The sequence below is a fragment of the Choloepus didactylus genome, chromosome 27 (genome assembly GCF_015220235.1).
Source record: "Choloepus didactylus isolate mChoDid1 chromosome 27, mChoDid1.pri, whole genome shotgun sequence".
Taxonomy (NCBI): domain Eukaryota; kingdom Metazoa; phylum Chordata; class Mammalia; order Pilosa; family Megalonychidae; genus Choloepus; species Choloepus didactylus.
The window spans coordinates 17,360,895-17,388,447 of NC_051333.1; the positions used below are offsets into that span (position 1 = coordinate 17,360,895).

At 39.0% G+C, this 27,553-nt stretch overlaps 1 protein-coding gene and 1 pseudogene across 1 annotated transcript in view; one reads left to right on the forward strand and one right to left on the reverse strand.

Annotated features, from left to right (window-relative positions):
* Window positions 1-27,553, forward strand: part of LOC119521670 (zinc finger protein 569) — a 90,565-nt gene that overhangs the window by 31,938 nt on the left and 31,074 nt on the right. The window lies entirely within an intron of this gene.
* On the reverse strand, window positions 25,728-26,217 carry LOC119521806 (annotated as a pseudogene).

Genomic DNA, 27,553 nt, shown 5'->3' on the forward strand with positions numbered 1-27,553 from the left:
TTCTAGAAAAATGATATAATTCTAGCCCATTAAAATGTGAAGCAGGAAGTATGTTTTTTTTGTTTGCTGCTTTATATCCAGTCCCTGGAACAACGTCTGATACACATGATGTTTCGTGGATATTTTTGGTTTTAATTTACTGAATCCACAGTTCCCTATTTCTACTTTCAGTCTTAGAAAAAGTGATGTTCTGCCTGTTCTTTAAGGGTAATTCATTTTCCACAAAATATAATACTTTTCACATCTCCTTTGAAGTCTTTCTCATTCGGATTTACACTCTTAGATATTAAACATATCTTGCTTTACTACCTTTTCACTCCCAGCTCAAAGCTTTGCCATACTGAGAAATACCTTTCTTTGACCACATGTCCCTATGTAGTGGCTTCTCTGGCTTCTTCCTCAGACAAGCTCAGTAAATTTTCATGGTGAACACACCTGTATAATCAGCATAAGAATCACATCAAGAAATAGAACATTAGCCCAGTACTCTAGACAACCCCTTCTAAAACTTTCCAAGTCATTACTCTCATCCCTTGGGTAATCAGCATTCACTTTTGTCTCCATAGATTATTTCTGCCTATTTTTAAAGTTCATACTATCCTACGTGGATACTCTATGTCTAGCTTCTCTTACTTAACATATTTGTGGAATTCATCCATGTTGAATTGTTAGGTGTAGTTTTAGTTTGATTCACACTCTTAGGCTGTTAATGGGCTTGCAGGTAGTTTTTATATTGGAGCAACTATAAATACTGCTGCTATGAACTTTCTTGTAAATACCTTTGGTTGCATGAATGTAATGTTCTTTTTGGATACACCAAAAGTAGAATTGCTGGATAAAAACTTATGCATAAATTCAACTTTTAATGATACTAGCAGTTTTACAAAGTGGTTGTCCAAAATTGCACTGTAACAGTGTATGAGATTCCCAGTTGCTCCAAGACAGCCTTCTTGAATATATTTTCTATACTTGCTTGCTTTTTTAGAATAACATTAAATTTGTAGATGATAAAAGAGAAACTCTACTAAATTTGAGTACATAAAATTTAAGTTTTCCTTTTTGATACAATCACCATAAATAAATTGATATAACTTGGAAACAATTTTAGTAATAAATATGGCAGATCTAATTTAATATTTAAATATATGTTTACAAACTAACAACTAGAATAAAATGCAGTAGAAAACTGCATACAAGACAGGAAGAAGCAATTTAAAATTGAGAAACATCAAGAAAGAACAAATGGCCAATAAAAATTAAAAATAATAAAATCAATTTCTAATGTTTATCAAAGTTTAACATGGATTACCTTATAAAGAATCCAAGAGGTAGGTACTTTTATTATTTCCTCTCCTTTTTTCTATTGAATGAGAAAATCAAAGCATAGAAATATTAAGATATTTGCTGAAGCTTATATATAAAGGATATCGTAGAACCGGGATTCAATCCCAGGCAGTATCACTCTGGATCCTGTGATCTTATCCACTATCCTGTATGGACTCAGCCTTACTTATGATTACTGAGATGCAAATTAAATGAATTATTATTTTTTTACCATCAGATTGTTCCTCTTTAAAAAAGATTAATCATATCTTGAATCTGATCATTGGCCAACATTTCCATGCATCGTATTGTAACCAGGACACATCATCTCTTACCAACTGCTTACTAACCTACTTACATCCACTCTTTTTTTTAAATAATTTTTTTAATTGAGATTGTTCACAAACCATACAATTATCCAAAGATCCAAAGTGTACAATCAATTGCCCATGGTACCATCATAGAGTTGTGCATCCATCACCACAATTAATTTTTTTTTCAATTTTTAGAACATTTTCATTACTCCAGAAAAGAAATAAAAACAAAAAAAAGGAAACTCAAATCCTCCCATACCCCTAACCACCCCCCCTCCATTACTGATTCATAATATTGGTAGAGTACATTTGTTACTGTTGATGAAAGAATGTTAAAATACTACTAACTGTAGTATATAGTTTGCAATAGGTATATGTTTTTTTCCTATATGCCCCTCTATTATTAACTTCTAGTTATAGTGTCATACATTTGCTCTAGTTCATGAGAGAGATTTCCAATATTTGTACAGTTAATCTTGTCTACCACAAGATTCACTGTTTTATACATTCCCATCTTTTAACTTCCAACTTTCCTGCTGGTGACTTATGTGACTCTGAGCTTCTCCTTTCCACCACATTCACAGGCCGTTCAGCACTGTTAGTCATTCTCACAACGTGCTACCATCACCTCTGTCCATTTCCAATGTTTAAGTTCACCCTAGTTGAACATTCTGCTCGTAATGAGCATCTGCTCCCCATTCTTTAGCCCCATTCTATATCCTGGTAACTTATATTTCATGTCTATGATTTTACATATTATAACTAGTTCATATTGTTGAGACCCTGCAATATTTGTCCTTATGTGTCTGTCTTATTTCACTCAATATAGTGCTCTCAAGTTTTCTTCATCAACCCCCTTTTTAAAGACTGTTTTTGTTCACACACCATACTTTCCATCCTAATTAAACAATCAGTGGTTCCATGTATAGTCATGCATTTATGTATTCACCACCATCACCACTATCTATATGAGGACATCTCCATTTCTTCCACAAAGAAGGAGGAAGAGTCAAAGAAGGTAGAGAGACAAAAGAAAAAAAAGACAGAGAGGAAAAAAGCATGACTGTTAGGAAATGACAAAAGGAAAGATAGCATTAAACCAAAGTAGAATAAAAAGTCAGACATCACCAATGCCAAGAGTCCCATACCCCTCCCCTATATCCCCCCCCCTCATAGGCATTTAGCTTTGGTAATATTGCCTTTGTTACATTAAAGGAAGCATAATACAATGTTTCTGTTAATTATAGTCTCTAGTTTGCATTGATTGTATTTTTCCCCCAATACCACCCTATTTTTTTTTTTATAATCACCTTTCTGATTACCTCTTTATTTCTTTATGCCTCTTCAACCCATTGTCTAGTGTCTTATCCTTTCAGTCCGAAGAAATCCCTTCATCGTTGCTTGTAGGCAGGTTGAGTGGTGGTGAACTCCCTCAGTTTTTGTTTATCTGGGAATGTCTTGATCTCTCCCTTTTTTTTTTTTTTTCATTTTTATTGAGATTGTTCAGATACCATACAATTATCCAAAGATCCAAAGTGTACAATCACTTGCCCCTGGGTACCCTCATACAGCTGTGCATCCATCACACTTAATTTTTGTTCAATTTTTAGAAACTTTTCATTACTCCAGACAAGAAATAAAGTGAAAGATGAAAAAAGAAAAAAAGAAAAGGAAACTCTAATCCTCCCCATCCCTAACCAACCCCCCTCAATTGTTGACTCCTAGTATTGATATAGTACGTTTGTTACTGTTTAAGAAAAAATGTTGAAATACTACTAACTGTAGTATATAGTTTGTAATAGGTATATAGTTCTTCCCTATATGCCCCTCTATTATTAACTTCTAATTGTATTGTCATACATTTGTTCTGGTTCATGAAGTGATTTCTAGTATTTGTACAGTTGATCATGGACATTGCCCACCATAGGATTCAGTTTTATACATTCCCATCTTTTGACCTCCAACTTTCCTTCTGGTGACATATATGACTCTGAGCTTCCCCTTTCCACCTCATTCACACACCATTCAGCGCTGTTAGTTAGTCTCACATCTTGCTACCAACACCCCTGTTCATTTCCAAACATTTAAGTTCATCCTAATTGAACATTCTGCTATACTAAGCAACCACTCCCCATTCTTAAGCCTCGTCCTATATCTTGGTACCTTATATTTCATGTCTATGAGTTTACATATTGTAATTAGTTCCTATCAGTGAGACCCTGCAATAATTGTCCTAATGTGTCTGGCTTATTTCACTCAGTATATTGCCCTCGAGGTTTTGTCATCAACCCATTTTTTTTAAATATGGTTTTGTTCACTCACCATACATTCCATCCCAAGTAAATAATCGATGGTTTTCTGCATGGTCATACATTTATGTGTTCACCACCTTCACCACTATCTATATAAGGGCATCTACATTTCTTCCCCAAGGCAGGAGGGAGAGTCAAAGAAGGTAGAGAGGCAAAAGAAAGAGGGAAAAAAAAATGACAGCTAGGAAGTAGCAAAAGGAAAAATAACCTTAAATCAAAGTAGAATAAAGAATCAGACAATACCACCAATGTCAAGTGTCTAACATGCCTCCCCTATCCCCCCCTCTTATCTGCATTCACCTTGGTATATCACCTTTGTTACATTAAAGGAAGCATAATACAATGATTCTATTAGTTACAGTCTCTAGTTTATGCTGATTGCATCCCTCCCCCAATGCCTCCCCATTTTCAACACCTTGCAAGGTTGACATTTGCTTGTTCTCCCTCGTAAAAGAACATATTTGTACATTTTATCACACTTGCTGAATACTCTATATTTCACCAAGTTACATAGTCCCAGTCTTTATCTTTCCTCCTTTCTTGTGGTGTCTCACATGCTCCCCACCTTCCTCTCTCATCCATATTCATAGTTATCTAGGGCAGGTGTCTTGTTTACAAAGTCTCTCATTGTCTGTTTGTCAGAAAATATTTTGAGCTCTTCCTCATATTTGAAGGACAGCTTTGCTGGATATAGGATTCTTGGTTGGCGGTTTTTCTCTTTCAGTACCTTAAATATATCACACCACTTCCTTCTTGCCTCCATGGTTTCTGCTGAGAGATCCACACATAGTCTTATTAAGCTTCCTTTGTATGTAATGGATTGCTTTTCTCTTGCTGCTTTCAGGATTCTCTCTTTGTCTTTGACGTTTGATAATCTGATTATTAAGTGTCTTGGCGTAGGCCTATTCATATCTCTTCTGTTTGGAGTACACTGCACTTCTTGGATCTGTAATTTTATGTCTTTCATAAGAGATGGGAAATTTTCATTAATTATTTCCTCTATTATTGCTTCTGCCCCCTTCCCCTTCTCTTCTCCTTCTGGGACATCAATGATATGTACATTATTGTACTTTGTTTCATCCTTGAGTTCCCAGAGACGTTGTTCATATTTTTTCATTCTTTTCTCCATCTGCTCCTTTGCGTGTAGGCTTTCAGGTGTTTTGTTCTCCAGTTCCCGAATGTTTTCTTCTGCCTGTTGAGATCTGCTGTTGTATGTTTCCATTGTGTCTTTCATCTCTTGTGTTGTGCCTGTCATTTCCATATATTCTACTGGTTGTTTTTTTGAACTTTTGATTTCTGCCGTATACATGCTCAGTGCTTCCTTTACAGCCTCTATCTCTTTTGCAATATCTTCTCTAAACTTTTTGATTTGATTTAGCATTAGTTTAAATTCCTGTATCTCAGTTGAAGTGTACATTTGTTCCTTTGACTGGGCCATAACTTTGTTTTTCTTAGTGTAGGTTGTAATTTTCTGTTGTCTAGGCATGGTTTCTTTGGTTATCCAAATCATGTTTTCCCAGACCAGAACAGGCTCAGGTCCCAGAGGGAAGAAATATTCAGTATCTGGTTTCCCTGAGGGTGTGTCTTAGAAAATTGCTCCACCCTTTGATGCCTCAGGTCACTGTGCTTTTCTGCCCAGCAGGTGATGCCTGTTAGCCTATAATTCTTGCCTGATGTGAGGAGGTATGGCCGTGTTCCCCCAGGCTCTGGGGTCTGGTTCTGAATGGAAAGGGCCACACCCCTTTCCTCCTAGAGAAGACAGAGCCCCCAGGTGGAGGTCATTAGCATTTCAATGGTCTCACTCTCTGCTTGTGCTGTCTCCACCCTTCCCCAAGTCACAGCCCTGGAAACTGAATATGACTGGGGCTTTCTCCACTGAGCCGAAAAAGAAACAGATAGTCCCCTTCAGACCCAGTCCAAGGCGACCCTCTGGCTCTCCAAGGACAGTCGTCACCCAAAGCCTCTGTTTTTGGGGGATGCATACCTGTAGTGAGCAGTTCACACTCGCTACTTAAAACCCAAGTTGGAGTTCAGCTGAGCTATATTCGCTTGCTGGGAGAGAGCTTCTCTCTGGCACCAGGAGGCTTTGCAGCTCGGGCTGTGGGGGAGGGGGTCTCACGACTTGGATCTGCAGGTTTTACTTACAGATTTTATGCTGTGTTCTCGGGCATTCCTCCCAATTCAGGTTGGTGTATGATGAGTGGATGGTCTCGTTTGTCCCCCTGCAGTTATTCTGGATTATTTACTAGTTGTTTCTGGTTTTTTGTAGTTGTTCCAGGGGGACTACTTAGCTTCCACTCCTCTCTATGCCGCCATCTTGCCCTGCCTCCTACCACCCTATTTTTAACACCTTGCAATGTGATATTCATTTGTTCTACCTCATGTAAAAACATATTTGTACCTTTTACCACAATCATTGAGCACCCTAGATTTCAGGGTTATATAGTTCCAGTCTACTTTCCTCTTTCCTTCTGGTGTCCTACCTGCTCCTAACCTTCTTCTTTCACTATACTCACAGTCGTCTTTGTTCAGTGTACTTACATTGCTGTGTTACTATCTCCCAAAACTGTGTTCCAAGCCTCTCACTCCTGTCTTTTCCTTTCTGTCTGCAGTGCTTTCTTTAGTGTTTCCCGTAGAGCAGGTATCTTGTTCACAAACTCTGTCATAGTCTGTTTGTCAGAGAATATTTTAAGCTCTCCCTCATAATTGAAGGACAGTTTTGCCAGATATAGGATTCTTGGTTGGTGGTTTTTCTCTTTCAGTATCTTAAATATATCACCCCACTTCCTTCTTGCCTCCATGGTTTCTATTGAGAAATCTGCACATAGTCTTATCAAGCTTCTTTTGTATGTGATGGATCGCTTTTCTCTTGCTGCTTTCAGGATTCTCTTTGTCTTTGATATTTCATAATCTGATTATTAAGTGTCTTGGCATAGGCCTGTTCAGATCTATTCTGTTTGGGGTACACTGTACCTCTTGGATCTGTAATTTTATGTCTTTCATAAGAGATGGGTAATTTTCATTGATTATTTCCTCTGTTGTTGCTTCTGCCCCTTTTCCCTTCTCTTCTCCTTCTAGGACACCCATGACATGTACAGTCTGCATTTTGTGTTGTCATTCAATTCCCTGAGATGTTGCTCATATTTTTCCATTCTTTTCTCTATCTGTTCTTTTGTGTGTAGGCTTTCAGGTGTCTTGTTCTCCAGTTCCCGAGTGTTTTCTTCTGCCTCTTGAGATCTGCTGTTGTATGTATCCATTGTGTCTTTCATCTCTTGTGTTGTGCCTTTCATTTCCATAGATTCTGCCAGTTGTTTTTTCAAACTTTCGATTTCTACCTTATGTACGCCCAGTGTTTTCATTATACACTTCATCTCTTTTGCCTATCTTCTCTAATCTTTTTGAATTGATTTAGCATTAGTTGTTTCAATTCCTTTATCTCAGTTGAAGTGTAAGTTTGTTCCTTTGGGCTATAACTTCGTTTTCTTAGTGTAGGTTGTAGTTTTCTGTTGTCTAGGCATCTGGTTTCCTTGGTTACCCCAATCAGGTTTTCCTAGACCAGAACAGGCTCGGTTCCGAGAAGGAGGAAGTAATATCAAGTCTTAGAAGATTGATACACCCTGTGAGGCCTCAAGCCACTGTGCTTTTCTGCCCAGCATATGGCGCTTGTCAGCCTGTCACTCCAGACTGTTGTAAGGAGGTGTGGCCCATGGCTGTTTTCCCCCAGGCTCTGGGGTCTGGTTCTGAATGGAAGGTGGGTAGTGGAGCTTGGCACCACCTCTTTCCTCTTAGGGAAAATATACCCCCTGGGGAGATATCATTTGCATTTGAATAGTCTCTCTGCCTTTGGTATCTCCACCCTTGTCTGGGTCAGAGAGCTGAGAACTGAAAATGGCTGAGGCTTTCTCCACTGAGCCGAAAAAGGGACAGAAAGCCCCCCTTCAGAGCTAGTCTGCAGCCACCCTCAGTTTCACCCATTGGCCAGAGACAGCACCTGGTCCTCTGGGCTCCCCCTCCCTCCCAGAGAGGTCCTCCAGCTGTCCAAGGTCAGTCATCACCAAAAGCCCCTGTCTGCTAGTTGGGGATTCATAGCTTCCATTGAGCAGTCAATGTTTGTTAATTAAAACTTCAGTTGGAGATGGGCTGAGGTATATTTGCTTGTTCAGAGAATGCTGCTCTCTAGCACAGTTTGGGCTGCTGTCGGGGAGGGGCTCCCAGCTCAGGTCTGCAGTTTTTACTTACAGATTTTATGCTCTGATCTTGGGCATTCCTCCCAATCTGGGCTGGTGTATGATATGTGGACAGTCACGTTTGTCCCCCAGCAGTTATTCCAGATTATTTACTAGTTGTTCCTGGTTGTTTATTGGTTGTTCCAGGGGGACTAACTAGCTTCTAATCCTCTCTATGCTGCCATCTTCAGTAAGTCCCTTATAATACTTGCATCCATTCTTGACCATCTAGTTGATTCTCCATGGAGCAACCTAAGTGATAATTTAAAATCTAAGGCATTGGAGGCGGGGCAAGATGGAGGACTGGTGAGCTGTAAGTTTTAGTTACTCCTCCAGGAAAGTAGGTAAAAAGCCAGGAACTGTGTGGACTGGACACCACAGAGCAATCTGTCTTTGGGCATACTTCATACAACACTCATGAAAATGTCGAACTGCTGAGATCAGCGAAATCTGTAAGTTTTTGCGGCCAGGGGACCCGCGCCCCTCCCTGCCAGGCTCAGTCCCGGGGGAGGAGGGGCTGTCAGCTCCGGGAAGGAGAAGGGAGAACTGCAGTGGTTGCTCTTATCGGAAACTCATTCTACTGATCCAGACTCCAACCATAGATAGACTGAGACCAGACACCAGAGAATCTGAGAGCTGCCAGCCCAGCAGAGAGGAGACAGGCATAGAAAAAAAAAAAAAATAACACGAAAAACTCCAAAATAAAAGCAGAGGATTTTTGGAGTTCTGGTGAACACAGAAAGGGGAAGGGCGGAGCTCAGGCCTTGAGGCGCATATGCAAATCCCGAAGAAAAGCTGATCTCTCTGCCCTGTGGACCTTTCCTTAATGGCCCTGGTTGCTTTGTCTATTAGCATTTCAATAACCCATTAGATCTCTGAGGAGGGCCCTTTTTTTTTTTTTTTTTAATCCTTTTTTCTTTTTCTAAAACAATTACTCTAAGAAGCCCAATATAGAAAGCTTCAAAGAATTGCAATTTGGGCATGTCAAGTCAAGAGCAGAACTAAGAGAGCTCTGAGACAAAAGGCAATAATCCACTGGCTGAGAAAATTCACTAAACACCACAACTTCCCAAGAAAGGGGGGTGTCCGCTCACAGCCACCATCCTGGTGGACAGGAAACACTCCTGCCCATCGCCAGCCCCATAGCCCAGAGCTGCCCCAGACAACCCAGTGTGACGGAAGTGCTTCAAATAACAGGCACACACCACAAAACTGGGCGTGGACATTAGCCTTCCCTGCAACCTCAGCTGATTGTCCCAGAGCTGGGAAGGTGGAGCAGTGTGAATTAACAAAGCCCCATTCAGCCATCATTTCAGCAGACTGGGAGCCTCCCTACAGAGCCCAGCAGCCCAGAACTGCCCTGGGGTGACGGCACTCACCTGTGACATAGTACAGTCATCCCTCAACAGAGGACCCGGGGTGCACAGCCTGGAAGAGGAGCCCACTTGCAAGTCTTAGGAGCCATACACCAATACCAAAGACTTGTGGGTCAGTGGCAGAGACAAACTGTGGCAGGACTGAACTGAAGGATTAGACTATTGCAGCACCTTTAAAACTCTAGGATCATCAGGGATATTTGATTGTTAGGGCCACCCCCCCTCCCCGACTGCCCAGAAACACGCCCCACATACAGGGCAGGCAACACCAACTACACACACAAGCTTGGTACACCAATTGGGCCCCACAAGACTCACTCCCCCACTCACCAAAAAGGCTAAGCAGGGGAGAACTGGCTCGTGGAGAACAGGGGGCTCGTGGACGCCACCTGCTGGTTGGTTAGAGAAAGTGTACTCCACAAAGCTGTAGATCTGATAAATTAGAGATAAGGACTTCAATAGGTCTACAAACCCTAAAAGAACCCTATCAAGTTCAGCAAATGCCACGAGGCCAAAAACAACAGAAAATTATAAAGCATATGAAAAAACCAGACGATTTGGATAACCCAAGCCCAAGCACCCAAATCAAAAGACCAGAAGAGACACAGCACCTAGAGCAGCTACTCAAAGAACTAAAGATGAACAATGAGACCATAGTATGGGATATGAAGGAAATCAAGAAGACTCTAGAGGAGCATAAAGAAGACATTGCAAGACTAAATAAAAAAATGGATGATCTTATGGAAATTAAAGAAACTGTTGACCAAATTAAAAAGATTCTGGACACTCATAGTACAAGTCTAGAGGAAGTTGAATAACGAATCAGTGACCTGGAAGATGACAGAATGGAAAATGAAAGCATAAAAGAAAGAATGGGGAAAAAAATTGAAAAAATCGAAATGGACCTCAGGGATATGATAGATAATATGAAACGTCCGAATATAAGACTCATTGGTGTCCCAGAAGGGGAAGAAAAGGGTAAAGGTCTAGGAAGAGTATTCAAAGAAATTGTTGGGGAAAACTTCCCAAATCTTCTAAACAACATAAATACACAAATCATAAATGCTCAGCGAACTCCAAATAGAATAAATCCAAATAAACCCACTCCGAGACATATTCTGATCACACTGTCAAACACAGAAGAGAAGGAGCAAGTTCTGAAAGCAGCAAGAGAAAAGCAATTCACCACATACAAAGGAAACAGCATAAGACTAAGTAGTGACTACTCAGCAGCCACCATGGAGGCAAGAAGGCAGTGGCACGATATATTTAAACTTCTGAGTGAGAAAAATTTCCAGCCAAGAATACTTTATCCAGCAAAGCTCTCCTTCAAATTTGAGGGAGAGCTTAAATTTTTCACAGACAAACAAATGCTGAGAGAATTTGCTAACAAGAGACCTGCCCTACTGGAGATACTCAAGGGAGCCCTACAGACAGAGAAACAAAGACAGGACAGAGAGACTTGGAGAAAGGTTCAGTACTAAAGAGATTCGGTATGGGTACAATAAAGGATATTAATAGAGAGAGGGAAAAATATGGCAAACATAAACCAAAGGATAAGATGGCCGATTCAAGAAATGCCTTCACGGTTTTAACATTGAATGTAAATGGATTAAACTCCCCAATTAAAAGATACAGATTCGCAGAATGGATCAAAAAAATGAACCATCAATATGTTGCATACAAGAGACTCATCTTAGACACAGGGACACAAAGAAACTGAAAGTGAAAGGATGGAAAAAAATATTTCATGCAAGCTACAGCCAAAAGAAAGCAGGTGTAGCAATATTAATCTCAGATAAAATAGACTTCAAATGCAGGGATGTTTTGAGAGACAAAGAAGGCCACTACATACTAATAAAAGGGGCAATTCAGCAAGAAGAAATAACAATCGTAAATGTCTATGCACCCAATCAAGGTGCCACCAAATACATGAGAGAAACACTGGAAAAACTAAAGGAAGCAATTGATGTTTCCACAATAATTGTGGGAGACTTCAACACATCACTCTCTCCTATAGATAGATCAACCAGACAGAAGACCAATAAGGAAATTGAAAACCTAAACAATCTGATAAATGAATTAGATTTAACAGACATATACAGGACATTACATCCCAAATCACCAGGATACACATACTTTTCTAGTGCTCATGGAACTTTCTCCAGAATAGATCATATGCTGGGACATAAAACAAGCCTCAATAAATTTAAAAAGATTGAAATTATTCAAAGCACATTCTCTGACCACAATGGAATACAATTAGAAGTCAATAACCACCAGAGACTTAGAAAATTCACAAATACCTGGAGGTTAAACAACACACTCCTAAACAATCAGTGGGTTAAAGAAGAAATGGCAAGAGAAATTGCTAAATATATAGAGACAAATGAAAATGAGAACACAACATACCAAAACCTATGGGATGCAGCAAAAGCAGTGCTAAGGGGGAAATTTATAGCACTAAACGCATATATTACAAAGGAAGAAAGAGCCAAAATCAAAGAACTAATGGATCAACTGAAGAAGCTAGAAAATGAACAGCAAACCAATCCTAAACCAAGTACAAGAAAAGAAACAACAAGGATTAAAGCAGAAATAAATGACACAGAGAACAAAAAAACAATAGAGAGGATAAATATCACCAAAAGTTGGTTCTTTGAGAAGATCAACAAGATTGACAAGCCCCTAGCTAGACTGACAAAATCAAAAAGAGAGAAGACCCATATAAACAAAATAATGAATGAAAAAGGTGACATAACTGCAGATCCTGAAGAAATTAAAAAAATTATAAGAGGATATTATGAACAACTGTATGGCAACAAACTGGATAATGTAGAAGAAATGGACAATTTCCTGGAAACATATGAACAACCTAGACTGACCAGAGAAGAAATAGAAGAACTCAACCAACCCATCACAAGCAAAGAGATCCAATCAGTCATCAAAAATCTTCCCACAAATAAATGCCCAGGGCCAGATGGCTTCACAGGGGAATTCTACCAAACTTTCCAGAAAGAACTGACACCAATCTTACTCAAACTCTTTCAAAACATTGAAAAAAATGGAAGACTACCTAACTCATTTTATGAAGCTAACATCAATCTAATACCAAAACCAGGCAAAGATGCTACAAAAAAGGAAAACTACCGGCCAATCTCCCTAATGAATATAGATGCAAAAATCCTCAACAAAATACTTGCAAATCGAATCCAAAGACACATTAAAAAAATCATACACCATGACCAAGTGGGGTTCATTCCAGGCATGCAAGGATGGTTCAACATCAGAAAAACAATCATTGTATTACAACACATTAAAAACTCGAAAGGGAAAAATCAATTGATCATCTCAATAGATGCTGAAAAAGCATTTGACAAAATCCAACATCCGTTTTTGATAAAAACACTTCAAAAGGTAGGAATTGAAGGAAACTTCCTCAACATGATAAAGAGCATATATGAAAAACCCACAGCCAGCATAGTACTCAATGGTGAGAGACTGAAAGCCTTCCCTCTAAGATCAGGAACAAGACAAGGATGCCCGCTGTCACCACTGTTATTCAACATTGTGCTGGAAGTGCTAGCCAGGGCAATCCGGCAAGGCAAAGAAATAAAAGGCATCCAAATTGGAAAAGAAGAAGTAAAACTGTCATTGTTTCAGATGATATGATCTTATATCTAGAAAACCCTGAGAAATCGACGATACAGCTACTAGAGCTAATAAACAAATTTAGCAAAGTAGCGGGATACAAGATTAATGCACATAAGTCAGTAATGTTTCTATATGCTAGAAATGAACAAACTGAAGAGACACTCAAGAAAAAGATACCATTTTCAATAGCAACTAAAAAAATCAAGTACCTAGGAATAAACTTAACCAAAGATGTAAAAGACCTATACAAAGAAAACTACATAACTCTACTAAAAGAAATAGAAGGGGACCTTAAAAGATGGAAAAATATTCCATGTTCATGGATAGGAAGACTAAATGTCATTAAGATGTCAATTCTACCCAAACTCATCTACAGATTCAATGCAATCCCAATCAAAATTCCAACAACCTACTTTGCAGACTTGGAAAAGCTAGTTATCAAATTTATTTGGAAAGGGAAGATGCCTCGAATTGCTAAAGACACTTTAAAAAAGAAAAACGAAGTGGGAGGACTTACACTCCCTGACTTTGAAGCTTATTATAAAGCCACAGTTGCCAAAACAGCATGGTACTGGCACAAAGATAGACATATAGATCAATGGAATCGAATTGAGAATTCAGAGATAGACCCTCAGATCTATGGCCGACTGATCTTTGATAAGGCCCCCAAAGTCACCGAACTGAGCCATAATGGTCTTTTCAACAAATGGGGCTGGGAGAGTTGGATATCCATATCCAAAAGAATGAAAGAGGACCCCTACCTCACCCCCTACACAAAAATTAACTCAAAATGGACCAAAGATCTCAATATAAAAGAAAGTACCATAAAACTCCTAGAAGATAATGTAGGAAAACATCTTCAAGACCTTGTATTAGGAGGCCACTTCCTAGACTTTACACCCAAAGCACAAGCAACAAAGAGAAAATAGATAAATGGGAACTCCTCAAGCTTAGAAGTTTCTGCACCTCAAAGGAATTTCTCAAAAAGGTAAAGAGGCAGCCAACTCAATGGGAAAAAATTTTTGGAAACCATGTATCTGACAAAAGACTGATATCTTGCATATACAAAGAAATCCTACAACTCAATGACAATAGTACAGACAGCCCAATTATAAAATGGGCAAAAGATATGAAAAGACAGTTTTCTGAAGAGGAAATACAAATGGCCAAGAAACACATGAAAAAATGTTCAGCTTCACTAGCTATTAGAGAGATGCAAATTAAGACCACAATGAGATACCATCTAACACCGGTTAGAATGGCTGCCATTAAACAAACAGGAAACTACAAATGCTGGAGGGGATGTGGAGAAATTGGAACTCTTATTCATTGTTGGTGGGACTGTATAATGGTTCAGCCACTCTGGAAGTCAGTCTGGCAGTTCCTTAGAAAACTAGAGATAGAGCTACCATTCGATCCAGCGATTGCACTTCTCGGGATATACCCGGAAGATCGGAAAGCAGTGACACGAACAGATATCTGCACGCCAATGTTCATAGCAGCATTATTCACAATTGCCAAGAGATGGAAACAACCCCAAATGTCCATCAACAGATGAGTGGATAAATAAAATGTGGTATATACACACGATGGAATACTACGCGGCAGTAAGAAGGAACGATCTGGTGAAACATATGACAACATGGATGAACCTTGAAGACATAATGCTGAGCGAAATAAGCCAGGCACAAAAGAGAAATATTATATGCTACCACTAATGTGAACTTTGAAAAATGTAAAACAAATGGTTTATAATGTAGAATGTAGGGGAACTAGCAGTAGAGAGCAATTAAGGAAGGGGGAACAATAATCCAAGAAGAACAGATAAGCTATTTAACGTTCTGGGGATGCCCAGAAATGACTATGGTCTGTTAATTTCTGATGGATGTAGTAGGAACAAGTTCACTGAAATGTTGCTATAGTATGTAACTTTCTTGGGGTAAAGTAGGAACATGTTGGAAGTTAAGCAGTTATCTTAGGTTAGTTGTCTTTTTCTTACTCCCTTGCTATGGTCTCTTTGAAATGTTCTTTTATTGTATGTTTGTTTTCTTTTTAACTTTTTTTTTCATACAGTTGATTTGAAAAAAGAAGGGAAAGTTAAAAAAAAAAAAAAAAAGAAAAAAGACAAACAAGGAAAAAAAAAAAACAAAAAAACGATGTAGTGCCCCCTTGAGGAGCCTGTGGAGAATGCAGGGGTATTCGCCTACCCCACCTCCATGGTTGCTAACATGACCACAGACATAGGGGACTGGTGGTTTGATGGGTTGAGCCCTCTACCATAAGTTTTACCCTTGGGAAGACGGTTGCTGCAAAGGAGAGGCTAGGCCTCCCTGTATTTGTGCCTAAGAGTCTCCTCCTGAATGCCTCTTTGTTGCTCAGATGTGGCCCTCTCTCTCTGGCTAAGCCAACTTGAAAGGTGAAATCACTGCCCTCCCCCCTACGTGGGATCAGACACCCAGGGAAGTGAATCTCCCTGGCAACGTGGAATATGACTCCCGGGGAGGAATGTAGACCCGGCATCGTGGGATGGAGAACATCTTCTTGACCAAAAGGGGGATGTGAAAGGAAATGAAATAAGCTTCAGTGGCAGAGAGATTCCAAAACGAGCCGAGAGATCACTCTGGTGGGCACTCTTACGCACACTTTAGACAACCTTTTTTAGGTTCTAAAGAATTGGGGTAGCTGGTGGTGGATACCTGAAACTATTAAACTACAACCCAGAACCCATGAATCTCGAAGACAGTTGTATAAAAATGTAGCTTATGAGGGGTGACAGTGGGATGGGAATGCCATAAGGACCAAACTCCACTTTGTCTAGTTTATGGATCGATGTGTAGAAAAGTAGGGGAAGCAAACAAACAGACAAAGGTACCTAGTGTTCTTTTTTACTTCAATTGCTCTTTTTCACTCTAATTATTATTCTTGTTATTTTTGTGTGTGTGCTAATGAAGGTGTCAGGGATTGATTTAGGTGATGAATGTACAACTATGTAATGGTACTGTAAACAATCGAAAGTACAATTTGTTTTGTATGACTGCGTGGTATGTGAATATATCTCAATAAAATGATGATTAAAAAAAAAAAAAAAAAAAAAAAAAAAAAAAAAAAAAAAAAAAGAAAGTACCATAAAACTCCTAGAAGATAATGTAGGAAAACATCTTCAAGACCTTGTATTAGGCGGCCACTTCCTAGACTTTACACCCAAAGCACAAGCAACAAAAGAGAAAATAGATAAATGGGAACTCCTCAAGCTTAGAAGTTTCTGCACCTCAAAGGAATTTCTCAAAAAGGTAAAGAGGCAGCCAACTCAATGGGAAAAAATTTTTGGAAACCATGTATCTGACAAAAGACTGATATCTTGCATATACAAAGAAATCCTACAACTCAATGACAATAGTACAGACAGCCCAATTATAAAATGGGCAAAAGATATGAAAAGACAGTTCTCTGAAGAGGAAATACAAATGGCCAAGAAACACATGAAAAAATGTTCAGCTTCACTAGCTATTAGAGAGATGCAAATTAGGACCACAAGTAGATACCATCTAACACCGGTTAGAATGGCTGCCATTAAACAAACAGGAAACTACAAATGCTGGAGGGGATGTGGAGAGATTGGAACTCTTATTCATTGTTGGTGGGACTGTATAATGGTTCAGCCACTCTGGAAGTCAGTCTGGCAGTTCCTTAGAAAACTAGATATAGAGCTACCATTCGATCCAGCGATTGCACTTCTCGGTATATACCCGGAAGATCGGAAAGCAGTGACACGAACAGATATGTGCACGCCAATGTTCATAGCAGCATTATTCACAATTGCCAAGAGATGGAAACAACCCAAATGTCCTTCAACAGATGAGTGGATAAATAAAATGTGGTATATACAACGATGGAATACTACGCGGCAGTAAGAAGGAACGATCTCGTGAAACATATGACAACATGGATGAACCTTGAAGACATAATGCTGAGCGAAATCAGCCAGGCACAAAAAGAGAAATATTATATGCTACCACTAATGTGAACTTTGAAAAATGTAAAACAAATGGTTTATAATGTAGAATGTAGGGGAACTAGCAGTAGAGAGCAATTAAGGAAGGGGGAACAATAATCCAAGAAGAACAGATAAGCTATTTAACGTTCTGGGGATGCCCAGAAATGACTATGGTCTGTTAATTTCTGATGGATATAGTAGGAACAAGTTCACAGAAATGTTGCTATATTATGTAACTTTCTTGGGGTAAAGTAGGAACATGTTGGAAGTTAAGCAGTTATCTTAGGTTAGTTGTCTTTTTCTTACTCCCTTGTTATGGTCTCTTTGAAATGTTCTTTTATTGTATGTTTGTTTTCTTTTTAACTTTTTTTTTCATACAGTTGATTTAAAAAAGAAGGGAAAGTTAAAAAAAAAAAAAAAAGAAAAGAAAAACAAGGAAAAAAAAAAAGATGTAGTGCCCCCTTGAGGAGCCTGTGGAGAATGCAGGGGTATTCGCCTACCCCACCTCCATGGTTGCTAACATGACCACAGACATAGGGGACTGGTGGTTGGATGGGTTGAGCCCTCTACCATAAGTTTTACCCTTGGGAAGACGGTTGCTGCAAAGGAGAGGCTAGGCCTCCCTATATTTGTGCCTAAGAGTCTCCTCCTGAATGCCTCTTTGTTGCTCAGATGTGGCCCTCTCTCTCTGGGTAAGCCAACTTGAAAGGTGAAATCACTGCCCTCCCCCCTACGTGGGATCAGACACCCAGGGGAGTGAATCTCCCTGGCAACGTGGAATATGACTCCCGGGGAGGAATGTAGACCCGGCATCATGGGACAGAGAACATCTTCTTGACCAAAAGGGGGATGTGAAAGGAAATGAAATAAGCTTCAGTGGCAGAGAGATTCCAAAACGAGCCGACAGATCACTCTGGTGGGCACTCTTACGCACACTTTAGACAACCCTTTTTAGGTTCTAAAGAATTGGGGTAGCTGGTGGTGGATACCTGAAACTATCAAACTACAACCCAGAACCCATGAATCTCGAAGACAGTTGTATAAAAATGTAGCTTATGAGGGGTGACAATGGGATTGGGAAAGCCATAAGGACCAAACTCCACTTTGTCTAGTTTATGGATGGATGTGTAGAAAAGTAGGGGAAGGAAACAAACAGACAAAGGTACCCAGTGTTCTTTTTTACTTCAATTGCTCTTTTTCACTCTAATTATTATTCTTGTTATTTTTGTGTGTGTGCTAATGAAGGTGTCAGGGATTGATTTAGGTGATGAATGTACAACTATGTAATGGTACTGTAAACAATCGAAAGTACAATTTGTTTTGTATGACTGCGTGGTATGTGAATATATCTCAATAAAATGATGATAAAAAAAAAACACACGATAAAACAAACCCTGCAAAAAAAAAAAAATAGATGGGGGCGATGAATGCAGTTATGTGATGGTACTGTGAACAGTTGATTGTACACCATGGATGACTGTATGGTATGTGAATATATCTCAATAAAACTGAATTAAAAAAAAAAAGTGGTGTGACTAAAAGGACTGGATGAGTAAGTAAATAAATGAATATAAAATCCTGAAAAAAAAAATCTAAGGCATTAACTTCCTTGTTAAAACCATCTAATGGAATAAAATCCAACTTCCTTTCTGTCCTTTACAAGAACCCTTCATAATATAACTTCTGCCTGTGTCTGCCATTATCTTGTGCTACACTCTGTTATTCACTATGTTTCAGCCACACTAGCTTTTCCCCCATTTTTGAACAGATCAAGTTTATCCCTGCCTCAGGAACCTTGAACATGCTATTAAATGCTCTTACCTTGATGTGCCAATTTGGATGTATTAAGTATCCCCAAATACTATGTTCTTTATCGCAATCTTGTGGGAGGCAGATATATTCGTGTTGATTAGATTGGAATCTTTGGATTAGGTTGTTTCCATGGAGGTGTGGCCCCACCCATTCAGTGTGGGTTGTAATTAAATCACTGGAGTCCTATAAGAGCACACTGACAGAAGGAGCTCACTGCTGCAGCCAAGGGAGACATTTTGGAGATGGCCGTTGAAAGCAAACTTTTGCTGATGCTCTGGAGAAGCTAAGAGAGGACAAAAGACCCCAAGAGCAACATCCTGAGGAATGCACAGGAGCTGATAGAGGAGCTGGAACACAACCCAGGATCGGCAGATGCCGGTCACATGCCTTCCCAGCTAACAGAGGTTTTCTGGATGCCACTGCCCTTCCTATGGTGAAGGTATACTCATGTTGATTCCTTAATTCAGACATTTTCATTACTTTCATAACTGTAAATTTGTAGCCAAATAAACCCCCTTTATAAAAGCCAGTCCATTTCTGGTATTTTGCCTGACGACAGCATTAGCAAACTGGAACACCTAGATATTGATATGATCGGGTCCTTCTCATCATTCAGGTCTCAGCTGAAACGTCACATTCTTCAAGGTCTTCTTTGATCACTGGATTCAGAGCAGATCATCTTGGCCTCTCTGACCTTCATTGTGTTTTCTTAATAGCATTTATCATTATTTTATTTTGTTTATTCGCTTGTTTATGTTTTAATTTCTGTCTCCCCTAAGTAGAATATAAGCTAAGTAGACTATAAGTTAGTAAGATAAAGCAAGAACTTTATCTTATTAACTGCTATATTCTTAGTACTGGGTATGTTATAGTAACTCAGTAACTTATTACTGAAATTTTAAAAATGTAACTATAAATGGATGGTGGTGAGGGTGGCACAACACCATTAATGTGATTAATTTCTCTGAAATGTAAGCTTGGGTGTAGTTGAGAAGGGAAAGTCCATCTTGTATTTATGTTTCTACAATTTAAAATGGAGAGAGAGAGATTGAGAGACAGAGAGAGAGAGAGAGAGAGAGAAACTAAAGAGACAGTAACAACTAAATACAATACATGATCCTGGAGTGGACCTAATAATGGAGAAGAAAATGCCCAAAAGGACATTGGGAAATATGGAAAAGTTGGAATGATGACTTTAACTTTTTATCGGAGTAAAATTTCCTGAACTTGATAACTCTACTTCAGGTGGTTGCATAAGTGAATATCCCTGTTCTTAGGAAAAGTATATGGAAGTGTTCAAGAAGCCTTATGTATACAACCTACTCTCAAATCTTTAGAAAATAAATGTATAGATAAATAGCTAGACAGTTAGATAGATAACAGATGAACAGACAGGCAGAGTGATATGGAAAATGTGGCAAAATGTTAAAAGTTGGTGAATCTGGGTAGCTGGGTGAGGTGGTATGTAGGAATTCCCTGTATAAGTTTTTTAAAAATTACTTTTGCATCTGTTCTGTAAGTTTGAAATTATTTCAAAATAAAAAGTTTATTAAAGAAAAAACAACTGCAGGGCTCAAATAAGAATTATATTCTTATGTTCTTCAGTGGCAGGTAATACTCATAATGAAAAACCTTAAGCACAAGACCCTAAAATAGCCTCTGAGCTATGAAAAAAAGGTTGTCATTTAAAACTTACTGTTTTAACATGTTGCAGAAGTAGAAGAGATGAGATTTAGGAGGTTTTGCCGAGACTAAATCAAAAGAACTTATTGATAAATCATACCTAGACGTTGAGAAAGAGGTAGGAATCAAAATTTATTGCCACAGTTCCATTTTTAGAAAAAAAAAAGTAGCTTGTGTTGCCTTTAACCAAAATGGGAAAGTTAGTTGCAGAAATTGCTGGATAACCTTCTTACCCTGAGTTGGGAGGGACCTTCTTGGATACTTTTTTTTCCCTGGAGAATTAGCATATTAATTTAATTTACACTAAGGTATGTATGACAGACACCAGAACCTTCTTGAAAGCAGATTTTTGTAGGTAGATGTTTTTGTTTCTTTGGCTGCTCAAGCAAATACTATGAAATGGATTGGGTTAAATGATGGAAATTTATTAGCTTACGGTTTTGAAGCTAAAAGGAAGTCCAAATCAAGGGGTCATCAAGTTGATGCTTTCTTCCTGAAGACTGATGTTCCAGGGCTGGCTGCTGGTGATCCGTAGTCCGTGCTGCCTCTGTCACATGTCAGTGCTACTCTGTCACATGTCAGCCACTCCAGGCCTCTCCATTCTCTTTCATGTTCCATTGAATTTCAGCTTCTGGCTGCTCCCTGTGGCTTTCTCTCCATCTGTCCAAATTTCACTCCACTTGTAAAGGACTCCAGTAACAGTATTAAGACCCATCCTGATTGAGATGCATCACACCTTAACTGAAGTCAACTCATCAAAAGGTCCTACTTACAATGGGTTCACACCCACAGGAATGGATTAACTTTCAAAACATGTTTTTCTGGGGTACATAAAGCTCCAAGCACCACAGAAGACTGGCATTGGAAGGTAAGGTGAGGCCAAGAACTAAGTGCCTTGTGTTGGTTCGGAGTCAGTCAAGAATCCACACAATGCAGCGAGTCAGTTTTAAATAGAAAGTTTAAGATTTATTAGATGAAAAGCAGGTGGGAGCCAGTGAAAAGAAAAAAAATGGCTCCTGTCCTCTATCTGAGAGCTGCATTTTTTAAAGAAAAAAACCATGTTGGGAGGGAAGGGTGTCTGCTGGGTGGTGTCCTGTGCCTTGATTGGGTGATGGCTTATCAACATTTGAGCTAATTGGTTGCTAGGGTTATGAGACACTACTCTTCTTTGAAGTGCAGCTATACTAGCTATCTGGAGGGAGCAGGCCTTTTCTGCATGCCTATGGTCGTTCATCTTATGGACATATCTGATCTTGCTTTATCCGCCTTTTGGGGGTTGAGGCGCTACCGTGACTGGAATTTCTAAAACAGCCTTCAACCCGTATTTTATGGCGCATTGGGTTTCTGTGAGATAAACTGCAGGGCCCCTGGGTCAGAAATTCCTTCTATATGTTAGATTCTTTTCTGGGATTTGACACCTTGCAAGCATGTTTTACTTAATAGAGTACCTACAGTACCTTGTATAAGTACTCAGCAAATGCTGTTTGCTGTTTTTGACAGGATGTCCAAAACACTAAAGATGAATTTTGCCCAATGCCAGTGATCTTCTTCCATTAAATTTTGTGATTATAAATTCTGTAGAGAAATTTGACATTGTCCAAAAGTCATTTACCTCCTCACATTCAAGTCATACATACACCATATTTTATTGTCTCCTTAGCTTTATGTATTCAATAATTTCATATGCATCAAGGTAACAGAATTACCCATACTACATTGAAATGTGTTTAAAAATATAGTTTCTTTATTTTGTAAATTTGTTCTGATATGCTTTGTGAGTTCTATTTGATTGATGGGATGGTGGGGGAAAAGCTAGTTTTAATGCAATCTGGCTCAAAACTTAATCCATTCAGCAAATTGTTCCTTTGAGTTATTCAGATTCCTCCTTATAACCCTGCCCTCTCTTAAGGTGTGTCTGAGATATGGAGGAAGATCTATATAGCTTTGGAAGGAAGGAGTGCCCCGTGATTCTCCTTGGTTGGGTGTTTGCTGGTGTCCACCAAATCTGGTTCAGCTTGCTCTTTTTTCTCTGGGCATTCTGTGACTGATGGATTTGTGGTATTCTTTACAGCTTGACTGTGGCCCAAGAGCCTCTCCCTGTCAACTGGCTGCCTCTTGGCTCTTGCTGGTTCTGTAGACCTCTCTGAGTCTCCATCTTATGCTGTAAATGCTGCCTGGCTTCTATATACCTTCAGCCTGTGGGGTCACCGTCCCTCCTGGAAAGGTCCTATCGCTCCCTACCCAGGGTCTGTTCTGTGGGAACTGAAGGCTACTTAGAAGTCCTTCTTCAGCTTGGTCATGGCAGTCTCCCTCTTAATTCACTGCCTCTCCACAACTCCACATAAGTGCCCTAGATTGCAGGGAATTCTGAGCGTGCATTTAACTATCTACCTCCCTATATCCATGCTCTTTCTTCTTTTTTCCCAGGCTTCCAAGGGGGAGGAGAGTTTTCTTCTTCCATCTTTTCCTCTGCCTTTCCTATTTCAATAAAGCTACAATGGAGAAAGGGTATGAGGCATGAAGAAACATAATAAGGAACCATACATTGGAAAGTATTTCAAAACTGGTATACTGGTTAATATGTTTGGTATCCATGAGTACCAATGAGAGGCCTGAGGTTATGTAACATAAAGCCATGGAAGGTCTCGAGATATTCTTGATGACAAATGCATCCATCCAGAAGTAAGAAAATTAGCTCCTGAAGGAAGAATTTCACATCTCTTTGTTCTTCTGTTGCCATATTTAGTCCCCATTGCAAATAAAACGCTGTCTTCACCAGAAACATAGAGCAAAGTGTCTAAGAAAATGAAATTCATTCAATTGACAAGTACATATGAAGCTTTCTATATGTTCTGCATTCTGCTTACTGCTTTACTGGAATTCTTCATTTTTTTTCACATGGATTTGAATTAATGTTTGGTGTCATTTCTTTTCAGCCTGAAGAACTTCCTTATTAATTAATTCTTATGAGGTCAGTCTTTCAGTAATGAATTCTTAGTTTTTGTTATCTGGAAATGCATTTTACCATCTTTTATTTGTTTTTTTTGAAGTGAAATTCATATAACAAAATTTACCATTTTAAAAGAGCTATTCAGTGTTATGTGGTATAATCACAATGGTGTACAACCACCACTTGTATCTAGTTCCAAAACATTTTCATCATCCCCAAAATAAAATCCTATACCCATTAAGCAGTTTCTCCCCATTCCCTCCCCTCCTTTCAGCCCCTGGCAACCATCAATCTGCATTCTGTCTCTATGAATTTACCTACTCTGGATAATTCATAAATATGGAATTGTCCAATATGTGACCTTTTGTGTCTGGGCTTTTTCAGTTAGCATAATAACCTTCATTAAAAAAATAACTTTGTTAGATAAAAAAATCTTGCTTAACTGGTTTTTCTTTCAGTATTTTGAATATGCTGTCCCATTGCTGGTTGGCCTTCATTGTTTCTGATGAGCAGCCAGCTATTAGTTTTTACTGTGGTCTCTTGTAGACAATGAATTTTCTCTTGCTGCTTTCAAGATTTTTTTCTTTTTCTTTGACTTTCAACATTTTGAGTATGATGTGTCTGGGTATGGATCTCTTTGCAGTTATCCTTTTGGTTTGTTGGTCTCCTTGGATAAGTGTAGTGATGTTTTTCATCAAATTTATGAAATTTACAGTCATTATTTCTTCATAAATTTTTTATGTCCTTTTCTCTCCTCTCCTTTTGGTACTCCCATTCTGCATATATTGATGTACTAATTGCTTTCCCACATTTATCTGTGGCTATGTTCATTTTTCTTAATTCTTTTTTCCTTCCCTTCTTCATATTGCATAAATTCTATTGATCTAACTTTTATTTTGTTGATTCATTCTTCTGCCAACCCAAACCATCATGCAGCTCTGAGAAAAGTTGCAGCCAGGTCAATATGGAGTTGCTGAGCAAAGCTTTTGAATCCTGCATCAGTTAGAAGTGGTATAGATTCTCATATCCTCACTGTGCGCAGCCTTTGGCTGGGAGTAGCCAGGGGGTAGCATGGCCTCAGCAGGAACATACTAGTACGGAAAAGGTGGAGAACATGCAGGCTGTTCTCTAACTATGCTTCTCATAGGAGGTTCTCTTGAAGGGGATCTGAGCAACACACTTCCATGGCTTCCACAAAAGTAGAAATTTAAAATGCTCTATTCCTGACATGAACATTTTAAACTAAGATTATAGTTGACCTCCTGTGACAGAAATCCCAGAAAGCAGTTGCTTAAGCAGGACATAAATTTATTTCTCCCCCATGTAGAAGTTTGAGTGTCCTGTAGCTCAAAGAGACTGGGAACAAGGCTCTCTATTTCGTTGCTATATCATTCTCAATGGTTGGCTTCTACCTAATTATCCCAAATGGCTGCATTTACCCTAGCCATCACATTTACTTTCCAGCCCCTCCTACATTCATCTCGTTTTCCAGAACTGTGTCATATAAAATACCTAGCTTCCAAGGAGGCAAAGATTTATATTTATTCCAGGAGGCCATGTGCCTGGCCAAAAAATTGGGAAGAAGAGAAGAATAGGTATCGGCACGTAAGAGTAACAATCTGTTCTATGGTATTGCACTGTTCAAGATTTCTAATTTTTTTCTTAGACTAATGTTGGTTTCATTATTCATTTCATTGAGATTTTTAATATTTCAACCACAGAGATATACCACTTTAAATGTAAGGTGTCAATATTTATTCCTGGTGGTGGATGTTTATTTTTCATTACTAAACTTATCAAACTTAATTAACATTTGCCTTATAGATTATTTATACTTAAAATATCAACTTTTAAATGTGGAGATTTATGTATATAAATTCTAAATTTCTCATTTAAAGATTATTTCTTTAGTGAATTAATCTCCCATTTAGTGAATATTTTTTCTTCAAGTATTTTCCTCAAATTTATTTTATTGATTTCTTTTTGGATTCCTTCACTCATGAGCTGGGTACAATTAGGATTTTCTTGCAAAATCTGTGGTATATTTTTTCCTGTTTAGGTTTTATGCACAGGGAGTGGGGGCCTAGTATTTCTTGGCAGCCACTATCCTCATGTTAGCCAGGATGTTGCTTAGCATCTCTCTTTCTCTTGGGGTGAATATGTGTCTTCACCCTTTTCTTTATGAACTCGAGGGCCTGATTGTCCTTGGAGACTTTGGACAACTCCATGGTGCACTGCTCATACAGGGTGTGACCATGCATCTCTTGGATGTTGTCCTTCATGAATTTGGTATGTGTGATGAGGCACTCACAGCAGCAGTGCTGCCTTGGCTTGCTCACATTCTTGGTCACCTTATAGCCTTTGTTGAGGCCTATGTCCAAGGGATAGCAAAGATCTATGGCTGCTGCTCTTCAACGGCTGCCACAGCAGAAAGGCTATGGCATTGGTTTGTGTCATTCATTTAATAGTTTAGTGAGCTGGCTTCTTGAGGGAAATATAGTTTCCTGAAGAGAGATCTGGGACTGAGGCAGGACCAGTGAGAACACATCTTACATGCTCCTGTCTTTTACCATGATTGGTTAAGGCATTATACTAAGACCAGCTTTCAACATCACATTTTCTCTTCAGCTTCCTTGGACAAATGATTTATCCAGGATTATTTTTGTCTTTCTCCCAGTTAAGGGGAAGTCCAAAGAGCCCCCTGAGTTTCAGGGTTTTATTGCCCTGGCACTTTCCCTTTTTCTTCTTAACCTGTTTATTTCAAATGTCTTGAAATGGTTCCAGTGAGGATTTCCCATCAGCCCCACAGGCTACTCTGAACCCATAGGGTTAGTGGATGTTGATCTTCATGGGCACCTTTTAGGAACTAGATAAATTCGTAGAAATGTTAATTATGAATTAGCTCCTGGTGATTTCCTTCTATCTCCCCCCAACTTTGGTAGAAATTCTTCAAAGAGTAGGAATAATGTTTAGCTCCCTTCATTTCCATTGCTGTTGAAGATTTTTTCTTATGTTCATATGCATTTGGCCGTTCAAAATTTTAACTAGGAAAGGTTAGTTAGATTTCTATATTCAAGTCACATTGCTTGAAATGACAAAAAAATTGTCACTTGCATCACATTTCTGAAACTCATTCTATTTCTTTCTTTTTTATTTTTGTATTGTGTTAATATATTTACAATATAAAATTTCTCATTTTAACCACTTACAATTATACAATTCAGTAGTATCAGTTACATTCACAATGTTGTGATACCCTCACCACCATTCATTACCAAAATTTTCCAATATCCTGAACTCTGTACCGATTAAGCAATACCCCATACACCCTACAAGTCCCTGGCAATCTGTAATCTACTTCCTGTCTCTATGAGTTTGCATATGCTAGGATTTCATATAAGCTGAATCATACAATCTATCTCCTTTTGTGTTTGGCTTATTTCACTCAACTTGATGTTTTCAAGGTTCATCCATGTTGTAAAATGTCATTCTTCACTGCTTTTTCTAGTTTGCTAATGCTGCTGGAAAGCAAAACACCAGAGATGGATTGGCTTTTATAAAGGGGGTTTATTTGGTTACAAAGTTACAGTCTTAAGACCATAAAGTGTCCAAGGTAATGCGTCAGCAATCAGGTACCTTCACTGGAGGATGGCCAGTGGTGTCCGGAAAACCTCTGTTAGCTGGGAAGGCACGTGGCTGGCGTCTGCTTCAAAGTTCTGGTTTCAAAATGGCTTTCTCCCAGGACGTTCCTCTCTAGGCTGCAGTTCCTCAAAAATGTCACTGTTAGTTGCTATTGGGGTGTTTGTCCTCTCTTAGCTTCTCCAGAGCAAGAGTCTGCTTTCAACGGCCATCTTCAAACTGTCTCTCATCTGCAGTTACTGTCTCAGCTTCTGTGCATTCTTCAAAGTG